The sequence below is a fragment of the Lolium rigidum genome, chromosome 6 (assembly GCF_022539505.1).
Source record: "Lolium rigidum isolate FL_2022 chromosome 6, APGP_CSIRO_Lrig_0.1, whole genome shotgun sequence".
NCBI classification, from domain to species: domain Eukaryota; kingdom Viridiplantae; phylum Streptophyta; class Magnoliopsida; order Poales; family Poaceae; genus Lolium; species Lolium rigidum.
This window is the reverse complement of record NC_061513.1, coordinates 198,820,321-198,831,378: the sequence shown is the minus strand read 5'-3', so window position 1 is coordinate 198,831,378 and position 11,058 is coordinate 198,820,321.

Genomic DNA, 11,058 nt, shown 5'->3' with positions numbered 1-11,058 from the left:
CTTGAACAGGAACATCCTCACATATACCAATAGGAACATCAGTAGATTTATCAGCCATTTGCAAAGATATATCAGTTGGTATCAACTTATCCAAATAAAGTCTCTTGTAAAGAGAAAAAGGCATAACACTAACTCCTGCTCCCAAATCACATAGGGCAGTTCTAACATAATTATTCTTGATGGAACAAGGAATAGTCGGTATACCTGGGTCTCCCAGCTTCTTTGGAACCTTACCATTGAAAGAGTAATTAGCAAGCATAGTGGAAATCTCCTCATTAGGAATTTTCCTTTTGTTAGAGACAATATCCTTCATATACTTTGAATAAGGAGGCAATTTAATAGCATCGATCAAAGGGATTTGCAGGAACAAAGGTTTCATCCAATCACAAAATTTATTATAGTGTTCTTCCTCCTTTGATTTTAGTTTCTTAGCAGGGAAAGGCATTTGCCTTTGAACCCAAGGTTCTCTTTCATTACCATGTTTCTTAGCAATAAAATCTTCTTTAGTGTACTTTTTATTTTTAACAAGCTTTTCAGGTTCATCTTCAGCCTCTTCTTTATCAGAAACATCATTCTTATCATTATCTTTATCATGTTCATTACCACTTTCAGTTTCAGCATCAGAAATAGAAATACTATTAGGATCATTAACAGGCTCAGAGGATTCTACAACAGTTTTATGTTTGTTCTTCTTTTTCTTAGAAGGAGCACTAGTTCCTTTAGTTCGTTGAGAATCTTGTTCAATTCTTTTGGGATGCCCCTCCGGATATAGAGGATCCTGAGTAGAAACACTGCCTCTAGTTGTTACTTCATAAGCATGTTTTTCTTTAGAAGTATTTTTTAATAAGTCATTTTGCACTTTAGTGAGTTGATCAATTTGACTTTGAACCATATGAATTTTTTTAACAAGCATCTTAACATCATTGGAGGTTCTCTCCACAATATCATGCAATTTTCTAATAGCTTGAGAATTTTCCATTAAATGACTCTCATATTAAAATTATCTTGCTTAACAATATAATTATCAAACTCATCTAAACATTGATCAGGAGGTTTTGAGTAAGGAATATCTTCTTTATCAAAGCATTGAAGAGAATGTACCTCAATCGTGGATGAAGGGGGAGTTATCTTACATAAATCTTCTATGGGGGGTAAATTCTTCACATCTTCAGATTTAATACCTTTCTCTTTAAGAGATTTCTTGGCTTCCCTCATATCTTCATCATTTAATTTAATCATACCCCTCTTCTTCAATATTGGTGTTGGGGTTGGTTCAGGTGTAGTCATCATGATTTTGGCCTATTCTAGCCATTAATTCTTTAGCTTCGTCTGGAGTTCTTTTCCTGAAAACACAACCAGCACAATTATCCAGGTATGCCCTAGACTCAATGGTTAGTCCACTATAAAATATATAAAGTAAGTCATGCTTTTCCAAATCATGTCCAGGCCGAGCTCTGATAAGAGAGCAAAACCTTGCCCAAGCTTCAGGAAATTTCTCTCCATCTTCCTGGTCAAATCTATAAATTTTCTGCAAAGCAATATGTTGAGCACTAGCAGGAAAATATTGTCGAAAGAAAACGTCAAGCAAACCACTTGGACTATCAATAGAATCAGGAGGCAAACTGTTATACCAAGTTTTAGCATCATCCTTTAATGAGAAAGGAAATTTTTTAGCAACAAAATAAGTACGCTTCTTTATATCATCAGAAAACAAGCTACTCAAAGTAGAAAGCTCATTCATGTGCTCTACAACACTTTCTTTTTCAGTACCACAAAAAGGTGTTTTCTCAACAATAGATATATGAGATAAATCAAGAGAAAAATCATAATCCTTATCCTTAATGTTTATAGGAGATGTGGCAAATTTAGGATCGAGAGACAGTTTATATCTAACAGCACGTTGTGCAAGAAGCTTTTTAATATTACTTGCATCAGTAGTAGCATTAAATTTATCAATAAAATCATCATCAAGTTCCACATAATCTTCATCAAGATCATCACTAGAGTATTCAACAGACTCAGGTGAATTAACAGGTGTAACAGTATTTTCATTAGGAATTTCAGTATTTTCGATTTGTCTAGACCTAGCAATTGTAGCATCTAGAAAAAGGACCTAATGAACCATTATCATCAAGCACAATAGAAGCATCATCAAAATTATAAGAGGAATTTTCAGATTTAGCAGAAGTACCAGCATGTGAAGCTTGTGGTGGTGAAACAAGTTGACTTATCACAGATGGTGAATCAAGAGAAGCAGAGGTACTCAGAGTTGTACCTTTTCTTGTAGTGGATGGTAATATGGCGACTTTAGCATCGCGAGGTTTACCCATGATGGAGGATTTGCAGCGAACAATATCAATTCAAGTGAACTTGCAAATAAAGCTATGCTCCCCGGCAACGGCGCCAGCAAATAGTCTTGATGACCCACAAGTATAGGGGATCGCAACAGCCTTCGAGGGAAGTAAAACCCAATTTATTGATTCGACACAAGGGGAGCCAAAGAATATTTGTAAGCCTTAACTGCGGAGTTGTCAATTCAACCGCACTGGAAACAGACTTGCTCGCAAGAGTTTATCAGTAGCAATAGTTTTATAGCAGCAGCAGTAGTGAAATATAAGCAGCAGTGTAATAAAGACAGCAGTAGTGATTATAGTAAACAGCAGGATTAAAATACTGTAGGCACAGGGATGGATGAACGGGCGCTGCATGGATAAGAGAACTCATGTAACAATTAAGGCATGGCATTTGCAGATAGTAATAAAACAGTATCCAAGTACTAAACTACCATAGGCATGTGTTCCGTATATAGTTGTACGTGCTCGCAATGAGAAACTTGCACAACATATATTGTCCTACCAGCCGGTGGCAGCCGGGCCTCTAGGGAATCTACTGTTAATTAAGGTACTCCTTTTAATAGAGTACCGGAGCAAAGCATTAACACTCCGTGAACACATGTGATCCTCATATCACAGCCTTCCCCTCCGGTTGTCCCAATTTCTGTCACTTTGGGGCCTCGGGTTCCGGACAGCAATATGTGTATACAACTTGCAGGTAAGATCATAAAGTAATGAATATCATCATGAATCAATAACATGTTCAGATCTGAAATCATGGCACTCGGGCCCTAGTGACAAGCATTAAGCATAACAAGTTGCAACAATATCATAAAAGTACCAACAACGGATACTAGGCACTATGCCCTAACAATCTTATGCTATTACATGAACAATCTCATCCAATTCCTACCATCCCCTAAACACTACAGCGGGGATTTACTCACACATGGATGGGGGAAACATGGATGGTCGATGGAGAGGCGTCGGTGGTGATGATGGCGATGATCTCCTCCAATTCCCCGTTCCGGCAGGTTGCCAGAACGGAGTTTCTGATCCCGAGACGGAGTTTCGCGATGGCGGCGGAGTTCTGGATGTCTTCTGGCAATTTCGTCGAACCCCCGTGCGTTTTTAGGTTGAAAGCCTTAAGTAGTCCAGAGGGGGGTGTCGGGGGCTGGCCGAGGCGACGCCACCATAGGGCGGTGCGGCCCAGGGGCCCACCGCCATGCCTGGTGGTGTGGGCGCCTCGTGGCCCCCCTCCGTCTCGTCTTCTGGCTCCGTCAATCTTCTGTGAAAATAGGCCCATTGCGATTATCTCCGGGGATTTTCCTGAAAGTTGAGTTTCTGCACAAAAATAAGACACCAGGGCAATTCTGCTGAAAACAGCGTTAGTCCGTGTTAGTTGTATCCAAAATACACAAATTAGAGGCAAAACAATAGCAAAAGTGTTTCGGAAAGTAGATACGTTTTGGACGTATCTCGGGGCACTACTAATATGACGATTTGTTTTGGTGGTAAAGAGTCAGAGCTGATTTCAGATTCAGATTTGTCTAGAGATACTGATGGCAGAAAGTCCACTTCGGGATATTTGGTTACCCATTCAGGGGGAGTAGTGGATTGGCAAAGCAGGTTGCAAAACTCTGTACCTATGTTGCTCATAGTGAAGCTTGCGTCCACACCTGTTGTTTTTCCCTCAAGTTGAGGTGGTTTTCCACGTAAATCCTTTTGTCACTTAAGCAGTGTGCTTGTGTTTGTTTTTCTGCTGCATCTATTGGTTGATGCTATCCTCGGAAGTATATCATGTATTTCACACATGCATAGTAGGAGGTGGTTTTGACTCGAATGATCAATTTCCACCATCCCGCTGTGTTGGCTATGCCAATATATGAATTCCTTTTCCCACCTAGACAAACACTAGAATGATGAACTCACATTTGACATGAATGCGAGGATGAATAGATGACAACTGAAATCCATGAAAGTTGGCATTTAGTTATATTTGTACTTACTGTATTTATTCAGAGATTTGGTTCCTTTTCATCTAACACATTGATATCGGCTGTTAGAGCGATCAAGTTTTCTAGAGACTAGACCTTCCACAACTTGTTCGATGTGATTATGGAATGGACCAGAAAAGAAGTTGTACAAGGCCTTAGGAGTACCAGGATCTGATCCACAATAGTTATTGCCTAGCTGTGCGTAAATCCTGAATGCATGATAGGGATGTAGAATAACCCGGGCCTGGTATGGGCCGGCCCAGTTAGACGATGTAGCTGTTTTGGTTTGTGTTTCTGTTTCATTTCCTATTTTTTGCTGTTTTTGTTATATTGTTTTCTATTTTGTTTCTATACGGAATGTACTTGAACCCATACGTTAGTATTGATAAGAAATCCTAGTTTGTCTCCAACAGACCTGCTTGAGAGTCTTTCGGGAAGGGCACACAAGGGCAACACAATTGTTCTCCCCAACAGATTTCCGAACTTCAGTTTCTAAATCTGTTACCCCGAGATCCTTACAGCGGCAGGCGGCCATCAATCTACATTGTAGGTCACTCGTCGGCCAAACAGTAAGCCAGCAAGGTAATTTCCTCTTTGGGCGCACGATAGTTACCGCGTAATGGCTGTGGCTCCTTGGACGCGGAGGATAGCCAACTAGAGGGACATCGTTGTGTGCATGCTAGACACGCTAGCATAATTCCACAATAATTTCATGAATAAATGACAGTCGCACATTAGACGGGCCACCATAGGCCGATTAATTTCATCGGCATGTCTTGTTTCGACCTGAATAAATTGGCCTTGGGCTTTTAGTTAGCCAATCTGGCCCAAGGACACCATGACGCGTAGCTGACAGGTGGGACACCTAGTGAATCCAGTAGGTCCCACGGCTACATGTGGGCCCGACGGGGTTGGGATAAGGGACCCACCAAGCTCTGACACACGGGATCCACAAGTTCTGACATGTTGGGTCCACACTCTGGATGTTGGGCCCACCAAGCTCGGGCATGCTAGGACCCACCAGGATCTGACATGCGGACCCCACAGATCTCTGGCATGCTGGACCCACTAAAGCTTTTATATGTGGGTCCCACGAGGCTCTGACATATGCCCCCCATAGATATCTGGCGTGCCGGATCCACCAAAACTCTCAGAGAAGGGTCCCAGCAGGCTCTGACATGCGGCCCCATAGATCTCTGGCATGCCGGACCCACCAAAGCTCTCGGAGAAGGGTCCCAGCAGGATCTGACATGCAGCCCCCACAGATCTCTGGCATGCCGGACCCACCAAAACTCTCAGAGACGGGTCCCAGCAGGCTCTGAAATGCGGCCCCCACAGTCTCTGGCATGCCGGACCCACCAAAACTCTCAGAGAAGGGTCCCAGCAAGCTCTGACCTGCGGGGCCATGCGTCCAGAATTGACGGCAGACAGACACTTGTGCTGGCACGTGCGTGAAAAAAATTGGCATGGCAACTGACATGTGGAACCCATGTTGGTGGTACTGACAGTTCTGGGCCACTTTGCATGCTGGGAGGCTGTCGGAACGGGCGGCCCCACGAAGGTGTGTTGTGTCGGCACCTGACATGTGCACCCGAGTGGTGCAGGCCAGGTACATGTGTGCAAACAGTGGTTGTCTCCCCTAACAAATATGGGTCCCAGTGCTGCAGGCCTTGGACTGTTGTGCGGGCAGACAGGAAAGTACGTGAACAGGAGCGTGCAGAGTGTGGGTCAGGTGTATCCACCAGCCCGAAGCCCAGTTGTTGTGACGCCTCGCCCCTGCTGACTCAACAGTTCGAACCGCCCACCACCCGCGACGCTCATTTCTGCATAATAGCTGAGGTTTAGACCTCGCCCGTCACTAATTTTTCGGGCCGAGCGGCCCAAATCGCCATCTGTGACGCGAGAACGCCCTATCGTCATAGAAAAAGACAATCGCGGATGGATTTCCAAACCATCGGTATCATACCGTCATTGAAGAATCATATGTTACTAGTGAAGATCTGCTACGCCTTCGTCGCACACCCTTGAAGCAACGGCCAAGCTGAGCGCGCCAACGCCGAGGTCCTAAAGGGGATTAAGACAAGGAGCTTCCAGAAGAAGCTGAAGGCATGTGCCAAAGGGTGGCTGGACTCCCTCGAAGGGGTACTCTGGTCAATCCGCACCACGACAACCAAGATTACTGGGGAGACTCCTTTCTTCCTCGTCTACGGCGCTGAAGTGGTCATTGTAGGGTTCTTTGCATGGAAAACAAAAAAATTCTACCGCAAAGACGAATAAATCCAAGATTCAATCTATGGAAAAGCCAAGATCTAATCTATGAGATCTGAGCAACGAGAAAGAAGAGAGACTAACCCTCGAAGATCCAAAGCTTTAACGAGGCCAGATCTCGTGGTTGATGTAGATGATCGTTCCGGTGCTGCAATCCGGCAGCACTTCCGTACTCGATCACACATACGGTGTCGATGAACTCCTTCCTCTCCCTGTTCCAGAGGGCAGCAGAGGTGGTAGATCCCCTGGGAATCCCAGCACGACGATGGCGTGGTGGTGGTGGAGGAGAATTCCTGTAGGGCTTCGCCTAAGCCTGAACAAATGAAACTAGGAGGGAGGAGAGGTGGCAGACTTAGGGTTTCAGGTAGGGGCTTTGGCCGGCCACCCCTCCCCTCTTTATATAGGGGGAGGTCGGCTAGGGTTGCCCCCCATTCCCAAACCCATCTAGGGCCTGCGCAATGGGGAGGGGGGAACTTTCCTTCCCCCAAGCCTACCTTATTTAGGGTTTCCCCTAAACCCTAGGGGGTATGGCCGGCCTGGCCTTGAGGTCTGGTGCTCCTGGCCCATTAGGGCAAGGCAGCATCCCCTCGGCTCAGGTGGCCCCTCCCGGGGTCGTGGGCCAATGGGTGGACCCTCCGGAGCCTTCTAAAAGCTGCCCGGTCTTCCACCGGAAAAATCCCGAACTTTTCTGAACCAAAAAAATAACTTGCCTTATATGAATCTTATTCTCCGGACCATTACGTATCTCCTCGTGATGTACTGGATCCCATCCGAGACTCTGAAAAATATTCAGTCTCCAACTCACATTCCATATCTACTATACGAGATCGAACCTTAAGTGTGTCACCCTACGGTTCGTGAACTATGTAGACATGATTGAGACTCCTCTCCGATCAATAACCAATAGCGGGACCTGGAGATCCTTAATGGCTCCCACATATTCAACGATAACTTAGTGATTGAATGAACCATTAACATACGAAACTGATTCCCTTTGTCGCACGATACTTTACTTATCCGAGGTTTGATCATCGGTATTACTATACCTAGTTCAACCTCGTTACCGACAAGTACTCTTTAGTCATACCGTGGTATGTCATCCTTTGTGACCTAGTCACATGATTGCAAGCTACTTGGATGACATTCCACCGAGAGGGCCCAGAGCATATCTATCCGTCATCGGGATGGACCAATCCCACTCTTGATCCATATGCCTCAACTTACTTTCTGAATACTTCATCCCATCTTTATAACCACCCATTTATGAAGTGGCATTTGATGTAATCAAAGTACCCATCCGGTGTAAGTAATTTACATGATCTCATGGTTGAAGGATTAGGTTACTATGTATCGAAAGCTTATAGCAAGACAAACTCAATGACTTGATCTTATGCTACGCTTATTATGGGTGTGTGTCCATTATATCAGTCTCCCAATGACATAACCTTGTTATTAACAACATCCAATGTTCATGATCAGGAAACCATGATCATCTATTAATCAACAAGATAGCTTAATAAGAGGCTTACTAGGGACTCTTATATGTTTACATAACACACAAGAATTAATGTTTCCGGTTAATACAAATATAGCATGGGATGCAAACATTTATCATAAACACAAAGATATAATAGTAACCACTTTATTATTGCCTCTTGGGAATATCTCCAATAGTCATCCCTGCCGAGCTCAAGAACGCTCTCCAAGAGTCCTCGTCTTCAACGAGACTCCACAAGACGAGCTACGGCAGGACGACCTCACTCTCCTGGAGGAGGCTCGACACCGGGTCGTCGTCCGCACGGCCCGGTACCAGCAAGCTCTATGTCGCTATCACAGCGGCAACATTCGCGTCCGCACGCTGGAGGTAGGCAACCTTGTGCTGCATCGCATACTTTCTCGAGGAGGCCTCCAAAAAATCTCGCTGATGTGGGATGGCCCATTCAAGGTCGCTCATGTCTCAAGGCCCGAAGCAGTGCGCCTTGAGAATGAAGACAAAGATATGCTACCAAACGTCTGGAACATCCAGCATCTTCGAAAGTTCTATCCGTGACACCCATCATGTTACGAGATGGGTCGGCCCATCTATACGAGCTCCCAGAGCCATGATGGTGTTGTGCACACCCTTCTCCAAATGGACCTCACAGTGAGCGTTGACACCCGTGTTCGTGTGAGTTTCAGCCCTCCCCGAGGGAGCCCCGTGCACTTGTCGCGGCGGCCATTGTTTTTTGCTTTTTTGAGGCTTCCACAGACCCCGTGCACCTGTCGTGGCGGATGTATTACGTGCCACCAAATCTACTGTACTGTCGCCGTATTCGAAAGGAAAAAACATTTTAAAAAATATACGTGCCACCACATCTAATGTGCTCTCGCCGTAGCCAAACAATCTCTTTGAGAAAACCCTCTTACATTCTAGAGTACCCCTCTGACGTGCACCACTCGAGCGGGGGCTGGGCATGGTGTCCTATCCAAGATCATCCCCTAAGGCCTCAAACCTGGATTACTGAGCTCTAGGTTTCGGGGTCGCAACCCGTCACGGCCACCTCACCAAGGTACTTGGGCGCTGTATATCTCGAGCACCACATGCACGGGAACCAAATAATACAGACTGCAGGTGAAAAATGGACACTAGGGCATCCTCCATGGGGAACCGATAGTGCTCCATGGTGGTGGAGAAATGGACACTAGGGCATCCAATATGTGGAATCGTCAGTGCTCCATGCAAGGAGGAAAATGGACACTACAGAATCCTCTATGAGGAACCGATAGTGCTCCATGCAGGAACCATGGACGCTTAAGTTACCTCCTCGAGGAACTGATAGTGCTACCATTACAAGACGTCCCTCATAGAGGATCTGGGATAAGTTCCTTTCCGGGGGCACCTCGCTTCAAAGATAAGTTTTCTCCGCCTCCTACTCTCGCAAACTTTTTGTGTGGTTATTCTATGCACTTGTTCCTTCTAAGCATACTATCGGAGGACTCCGAGGCGCACCCTCGCGAGTTACATCAGCTACCTCGCCTGGAATGTGGAAAGTGACTGGTCCTGATCAGACAAATCACTAAGTTCCTTTGACCGGAGGATAGCCTCCGAGACGATATGTGGCTGAACACAATGATGTACGGAACCTCCACGATGGTCGGGAGTGCACACTAATAGGAAACGATTTCATTCAAAAGCATATGCATATTACAGATTATGCCCCACGGGCAAAGGTCTACAATTTCTTACTTCTAATTACACTCCCTTCACCGAAGGAGTACACCCTATCCTCCTGTGGCAGGATCTGGCCTCTCCATGAGCAAGACCAACCCCTCGCCAGGTGGATCTTTGATGGATTCTCACCAGTGTAGCAAGAAGGAAAGGATGGCGATGCGGAGACCATAGTTATCTCAGACGCCCACACAGAAATCACCTCCCCCGCGGTAACAAAGCCTCGGGCTATACCCGCGGCAGAGGCCATTCTCCTCGACGAAGCTCCTCCAGCCCAGCACCAGGACTCCTATCGCGGGACCCTCGGCGGCGAAGTGCCAATGGCGCTGACCTCCCGGATGGTGCGGCCTCGTGCCGCACGGCATATCGCAAAGAGTCTCGCGTGCGAAACGCTCGGGCAGACGAAGCCTCTCATTCCAGTCAGGAGCATCAAGCCTGACGAGGAGGTCCCAAGTGCTGCAGGACCCGAACCTCTCCGGCTTCTCCCTCTTCGAGCGAGACGGAGCCGGATCTACAGCCAAATCTAGACTCGGTGCAGGAGAGCCACGCCTACGGCGAGGGTCTTCTCTCGGCTCCCGCGAGGACGGCCGTGCGGCTGCTTCGCCGACAAAGATGCGGCTTCCCCCACAGGTGTAGACGGCGATGCTTTTCCAACACGGCCGCCCCTCCTTCCGCATCGACAGCCACGCTTCCCGCTCCTGGGAGGGCGGCCTCATGGCCTCTACACCACAGGATTCGCGTCCTCCGGCGCGGCGGGAGCCTTGCCCTTCACGGAGGATGAAGACCTCCTTGGCGCCATCTGGCGGCAGGGAGAGGAAGAAGAAGAGTGAGGAGTCGGGATGGTGACAAACCTTCTCCCCTCCTTATAACCGGACCGATGGGTGCGCCGACGCTTCAATCGCCAGCGCATTAATCACCGGGAAGCGCCACGTGCCCCAATAACTCTATGCACGACCGCAAGCTCGCATCTTGTCACGCCACAGTTTCAAAACCAACGACGGGAGATCTTCTTCCGTTAGGTGTGCATGGCTCAGATGCAACCGACTGCTCTGACCGACGGGCCCACGCGAAGAGATCCGTGCGAGCAACTGGTGGCCACTTGCCCCTTCATGACCATCAACGGCCATGTATGGGACAAGTGCCCGGGGGCTACTGTGGGATCCCTGGCAACTAGGGTGCGAAGGACCTACGGTTGCTTAGCCCATAGTGGCTACTCAAAAGCAATTACTCGAGGAGGCTACTCCCGAGTGAG